This window comes from Patella vulgata, chromosome 2, assembly GCF_932274485.2.
Source record: "Patella vulgata chromosome 2, xgPatVulg1.2, whole genome shotgun sequence".
NCBI classification, from domain to species: domain Eukaryota; kingdom Metazoa; phylum Mollusca; class Gastropoda; family Patellidae; genus Patella; species Patella vulgata.
Genome location: NC_065880.2, coordinates 71,445,662 through 71,452,787, shown reverse-complemented (window position 1 = coordinate 71,452,787; position 7,126 = coordinate 71,445,662). Strand labels below are relative to the sequence as shown.

At 35.2% G+C, this 7,126-nt stretch overlaps 1 long non-coding RNA gene across 2 annotated transcripts; it reads left to right on the top strand.

Moving 5' to 3' along the window:
- The first annotated feature begins 3,855 nt into the window (after positions 1-3,855).
- On the top strand, positions 3,856-6,813 carry LOC126810002 (uncharacterized). Of its 2 annotated transcripts, none has more exons than XR_007675026.2 (3): positions 3,856-4,137; positions 6,280-6,319; positions 6,501-6,813. It is a non-coding gene; the product is annotated as an uncharacterized LOC126810002 (long non-coding RNA). The 2 variants fall into 2 exon arrangements; XR_007675027.2 differs by having other exon boundaries at positions 3,856-4,269.
- Positions 6,814-7,126: the final 313 nt, after the last annotated feature.

Sequence of the window (7,126 nt, the reverse complement as noted above, 5' to 3'; positions counted from 1 at the left end):
GTATTCTGTTGACTAGAATGTATTTTTCTCCATTCTATGTTGTTGTTTTTTTATCTGTCAATGATTAGGTATTTGATTTTGGGAAAATGGAATAACTATATAGACAATGGGAAAAAACGGAACAAAATGGGTCAAATAAAACATTTTTTTATACGCCCACATTTTCATGTGGACGTATATTGTCGTCGCCCCTGTCCGTCCGTCCGTCCGTCCACAATTGTTTGTGAACAGTCTACAGGTCACAATTTTTATCCGATTTCAATGAAACTTGAAATATAGGTTTATCCCCCTAAGATCTTGGTTCCTTTCGATATTGGCATCTATCGGACCGTAACTTCATGGATTATGGCCCCTGATTGTACGAAAAATCACATTTTTGGCTTGTGAACACTGTAGAGGTCACAATTTTTATCCGATTTTGTTGAAACTTAAAATGTAAGTTTATAACCCAAAGATCTCGGTTCCTTTCGATATTCGCGCATATCGGACCATAACTTCCTGAATTATGGCCCCTGATTGTACGTAAAAACGCGTTTTTTGGCTTGTGGACCCTATAGAGGTCATAATATCACCGTTACACCCTAAGGACGGCTGAGTTCGAATTTCGTAAAAATAGGCCCAAAACTGACAGACAACATGGCCGCCCTTCGTTCTCAAATCCGATTTAAAAAACGTTTTATTATATCACCGTTAAACCCTAAGAACGGTTGAGTTCGAATTTCGTGAAAATCGGCCCAAAACTGACAGACAAAATTTAATGGCCGCCGGTCGTTCTCAAATAGCGTAAAATATGGTACATCAAGATGGTGGACTCAATGGAGGTCACAATTTTTATCCGATTTTGTTGAAACTTGAAATGTAAGTTTATAACCCAAAGATCTCGGTTCCTTTCGATATTCGCGCATATCGGACCGTAACTTCCTGAATTATGGCCCCTGATTGTACGAAAAATCACGTTTTTAGCTTGTGGACCCTATAGAGGTCATAATTATTATCCGATTTAAAAAATCATATTATTATATCACCGTTACACCCTAAGGACGACTGAGTTCGAATTTCATGAAAATCGGCCAAAAACTGACAGATAAAATGGCTGCCCTTCGTTCTCAAATAGCGTAAAAATATGGTATATCAAGATTGTGGACCCTATAGAGGTTACAATTTTTATCTGATTTTGTTGAAACTTGAAATGTAAGTTTATAACCCAAAGATCTTGGTTCCTTTCGATATTCGCGCATATCGAACCGTAACTTACTGAATTATGGCCTCTGATTGTACGAAAAATCGCATTTTTAGCTTGTGGACCCTATAGAGGTCATAATTTTTATCCGATTTAAAAAAATGTATTATTATATCACCGTTACATCCTAAGGACGACTGAGTTCGAATTTCGTGAAAATCGGCCCAAAACTGACAGACAAAATGTAAGTTTATAACTCAAAGATCTTGGTTCCTTTCGATATTTGCGCATATCGAATTGTAATTTCCTGAATTATGGCCCTTGATTGTAGGAAAAATCACTTTCGTTTTAGCTTGTTTTCTATCCATCTCTCGAAAATGTGGGCGTATCCTGCCTGGCAGCCGCTGGTATGAATAACAATATTACATGGTTTAATACACTGTGACGTTTTATTAAGATTTCACAAGTCCTTATCAAGCCTCGTGAATGAAGTTTTGTTGAAATGTCACAGTGTAATTAAACTATAGTAGGCCTAATTGTTATCCACAAATAGTGTTTTATTTGATTATGTTCCAATTATTAAACTAAATGCCACTCTTCACTCTTGTATCAGCCAAATGTCAGATGCCAAACACCCACGACAAAAAACTTGACTCGTTCACATTGGGAACTGTCACAAACAATACGTCTTGACCATTACTAGAAAACACCTTTATTAGTTCTTAGACATCAATATCGGTGTTTAATGACGAATGGCGCTGTGGTGGTTAAGTGGGGAAGACGCTCGCTCGCTAGCCCGGTGGTCGCGTGTTCGATCCCAGCATTGGCCGAGAAAGTTCATCGGGATTTTTCCGACGTGGGGTTCCTCTTGTCAGTGGTGCAGGACGAAAAATCGAGGTACCGTCATTCCCGTGTATACATTAGCGTTCACGTATAAAAGATCCCTTAGCATTTTGCCCGGGCAAAATTCCCCTCATATACACTGTATGGCGCATGCCTGTCTTCATTATCCCAGTCGGAGCAGAACAGTAGGACGTTAAATTAACTCATTTCATTTTACTTGATGACGAGTAACAATAGCCTTTAATAATTAGTGAGCTGTCTGATTTAGATACGTGTGGCCCTTATACAATCAAAACAAACTTCTTTAGTGTCAATCAGTAAAATACTTTTTTCCATACTTAAGAAAATATAGAGAGCGGAGCACAGTGGACATGATTTCTTTTTTTGGTAAATTGACCAGAATTGAAGTCCTACAGAGAATCAAACTATGTACCAGTTGAAGCCAGTCATATTTTCGATTTAACAGTGATGTTAAGAAGTTAATAAATTGAAACCATTTTTATATGTAGATCATTGTAAAACCAAATTTGTTTTACCTAATGTGCCCCGTATGTGGGGTACACTGGACCACACTGGATCAAGTATGTTTTTTAAAACAAATGTATAGTAAACACACTGAAACTAATAAGAACTGTGAAAACTAATCTTTTAGTTCAAAATATGAATATGTTTTAAGACTTGAACATAGATACGCAGCTAAGAATTAAAAAAAACAAAACAGCTTAACAATGAATAAAAAATTCTTTAACTGGAGAAAAAAAAAATCTTTTATGCGAACAATTCCTATGATTTGTAAGTCAGTAAGGATTCGTAACCTAGGTCAAATATTTTCTTTAAAAACAGCTCAAATATCCAGATTCTGTCTAAAATAGACAAATGATATTTGGCTAAACTCGAAATGCTTATGCTCAGTATGCCCCTCTGAAATGTGCCCCACTCTGCCCCGACATCAACCACGACAGAAAATCGAAAGTCAATTACTATCTCCTTCACCTGGAATTTCAAATTTGTGGGCTCCAACAAAATCTGGAGTGGCCAAGCAGTTTAACCAGTCCACCAAAAATTTACTTTTGCGTCAGAAAAACGGTTAATTGCTGATAAATATTAATCAGCTTACATGAATTTATTGAATTTAGGAGGACAGATGGGGGCTATAACCGGAATTCCCCAGTGATGTCACAATTGAATTTTCCCCAAACAGTTAAAAATTAAAAAGCCTTTACTGTGTCCAATGGCTTACTGTGCGCCCTGTCCTACATAAAAATAAATATTAAATGTCAGGTAAATATATTAAAGGGACATAACTCTTCTATGCCTAATATATATTATAGCGGGATACCCTGCTTCGCCCGTGGCCCAATTCGCCCGGGGCCCAAATTCGCTGAGGGGCCCAATTTGCCCAGGGCCCAAATTCGGTGCTATAATACATCCACGGGGTCATGCTGGTTAATTTGATACCACATAATGTGGGGTGGAGCTCGGCGACGAAGCGTTATTCGCCCGGGGCCCAAATTCGATGTCCTAAAACATTCACGGGGTCATTATGCTGGTTAAATTTGATACCACATTATCATATTAGTTGACGAAGCGTGGTACATACATAGATACATACGCACATAGTAGTCATACATACTTTAATTTTATTCGTATAGATTAAACAAATGATGTTTAGAATCAACAACTCTAAGAATAGAAATGAAATAGGGTTTAACGTCCCACTTTTTGCCCCGAATGGCATTACCAAATATCGCTTTCGTTTCGGTTGTTCCACAGCTATAAATTTTACTAAATCCAGGTCAACTTCCGGTGTTTTCATTGTTGTGGAAAACGTAGCACAATACTGGATCTTCAATGAGTTACTTTCTATTTTTCACTCGGCAACCGGCTGCAGATTTCACTCGGCCAACTTCGGTTACTCCTCTACACCAAACCATGTTTCCAAACAGAATTATCTTTCCGTGACCCGCAAATTATATTTTTAACTGGTTTGCTTTTGGCGCAATATTCTGATGTTTAGGCTAACACTGTTTTTAACGGCGTCAGCTTCTTATATTTATTGGGCTACAAACACTAAACAGTTGTCTTTTATTTTCTGAGGAGATTTTCTGACCTGGGTAATGTAAATGAAGTTTGTTACTTTATAGTAGGCTAGTATTTGACTAAAACTGCATAAATCAAATCTTAATCATAGATGTACCGATTGTAAATAATTTTTTTTGCTGACGAAGTCTTTTCTAACTTTTGGGGTAAGACTACTAAGTAGCCTACATTGAAATTAGTGCTAGTACAGTAGAAGTGGTCTTGGCGTCGGGTAATCGATATGAAAACAAGTCTACATTATAATTAGGCCTAGATATCTACCTAGTCCGACTTCATTTCAAGCATTTTATTTATACCCCTTAAGTTGTAGTAGTGACAGTTTAACTACAAGTAAGTGCAACCAACAGGGGGTCACAGTATCGTGACTCGTGGACTTGTCAGGAGTATAACTTGAGCCTGAGAATGATCAATGAGATACACACAAATGGATAAGTCTGATAATCAGTTAATAAATCAGATGTAACTTGTAAATAAAGGCACTGTATGACAGTGTATGTAGGCCTACATATGATATATATTCTAAATACTAATAAATAGGCCTAGTAGTATTGTTTTATTAATATTACCTATTTATTAATTAATAGGGTTTCAGGTCAAACTCAAAGTTTCAAATGATCAAAACGCTCTATATACCAGTCAATGCGTGGGATGGCACCAAAATAAGTGCTTTTCTGTCATATTTGAGTGACGTCATGAGTCATAAGCGGTATTTTCCCTTCAGAATCGCTATATACTGGCTAGGCTCTATATAGTACCAATTTTAAAACTGAATGAAATCCGCACGTTATTGTCAGCTAAGATTTATTAAAATCATAATTATATATTATAGATCTAATTTCAAATATTATACTTAACTAATAGAATCAATTAAGCTTTTACTATCTAATATGGTCGAAGCTCAGGTCCTAAAAACGCCTTTAATTTATGGTTTCTGTTATTCTTAAATAGATATTGTTAGGGACCTCATGCTGGAGGTTCGGTCGCATGATCATTTAATGTTCGAATTCTATACAAAATTGTAAAGTCTGAAGTTAGTATCAATGTAATTTGCTTATCTGGTCAACAAAGGTCCATTTACATTGATTTTGATGGAAAATTAGATCTGAATTACATATTACATATTTAAAGTTTATATTTCTTGATTATAAAGGTAGAATTTGAAATTATTTTTTCAGTGTTTTAAATGGGTTGGTTTTTTTTTTGATGGCTTTGACCATTAAATTGAAAAAAATCAATGAAATGGACCTTTGTTGTGGTGTGGATAGGCTTGGGTGTAGGGGTGCCGGGAGCCCAAGTAGTGTCGTTAAAAAAGTATTAACATTAGTGTTACTTTACTCTTATTTTATGAAAGTTTTTTTCGCAAGTTGATTTCCTTTATTTTTTTAATGTAGAATGGTAATGAACTGCTTTTTTCCTTTTCTTTGCTTTATTTGTTCCGTTTGAATTTGATTTATCTGTTTAGTTTTTGATTGTTTAATTATTGTTTTTGTTAATTAAGTTGATTCTTTTAAACTTTGTTTTTATTTTTATACGTCCGTCGTCCACAATTTCTTGTGAACGCTCTAGAGACTAAAGTTAATATCTGATATTTACTGCCAGAGTTATAGCCCTTGATCACTTTGATAAATCTTGTGAACGCTCTAGAGGCTAAAGTTAATATCCAATGGACTCCAAATTGTTACACAGTGTGTAAGGTCATGAGACGAAGAAGCCTAATGATTTTCAGCGATATCCGATAATTACTACCAGAGTTATGGCCCTTGATCACTTTGAAAAATCTTGTGAACACTCTAGAGGCTAAATTTAAAATCCAATTGACTTTAAATTTATACACAGTGTTTAAGGTCATGAGACAAGACGCCTATTGATTTTCAGCGAGATCTGATGATTACTGCAAGAGTTATGGCATTGATATGTGAGAGACATCAGTTTAAAGTCGATTCTGGTTATTATAATCTAATGTATGAACTTTGTGTTGATTTTACCAGCCTGTAATTGTGGTATCATAATTAATTGTGATTTTAACATTTTTTTTAGTTAACTATATTAAATGAATTCCAAATGTACGTGTTGGCGAGGGGGTACATTAATAATTATATGTTTTTGTAGTACATGTTCCTTGTTTTATAATAAAACTACGCCCTTTCATTTTTCAGAAGAAAAGTATAGAAAATATTTCCAATTATCTATCTTGAGGTAAATCAGTTTATTATTTTCATTAACAGTTCTTATTTTTGTAAATTTTTATGTAAATCAACTACTTGTCATTGGAGTGCATCTCAAAATTCACTTTCCTTATCTACATAAAGTTTATGTAATAAGTTATAGTGTGTAAATTTGAAGTAAGTTCATATGTTTTTTTATTAATTATTTACAGATCACAGAGATTGAATGCTGCAGGTCTTGTGTTTAGTGTATAGACTAATTGGTGGATGTTATTAACATTAACCTTTTAGCAAAGGTTAGCTTGATGATGTTACTGACTTTGCAGTGTAGTGGAAGATATTAACCTAACTTTGGTAGACAACAAGCCTAACCCTGAAGTCAACGATGTACAATATGTCAGTGTCACTGTTCCACTACCAAACGTAACGCGAATATAAACAATACTTACGGGTACATGTATTTACTTTGATTGAAATGAGGTCAACTTTAAAATTTGTGTAGATGTGTTATTTGTTGTAACAGTTATATCCATAAAAGTTATATCCATAAAATGTAAATTGTATTTTCTCTATATTAGTATAACAGATTAAACGAAATAAGATTATTTCACTCATGACTCGTAGTCACCCACCATCGTAGAAGTGTCAACATATCGAGAACACGCATTCATGAACCATGATTAGTTGGGACAAATTAATAATGAGGAATACTGTTTTCAAAGGCCTTAAGACAGGAAAGTGGTTATTGGTCACAACATTCATGTGTCACTGCAGGGGAGGGGGTGGAGTCAAATGATAATGCATTCGTGTTGGATAATAAGGTCTGTCATTTAGTGAA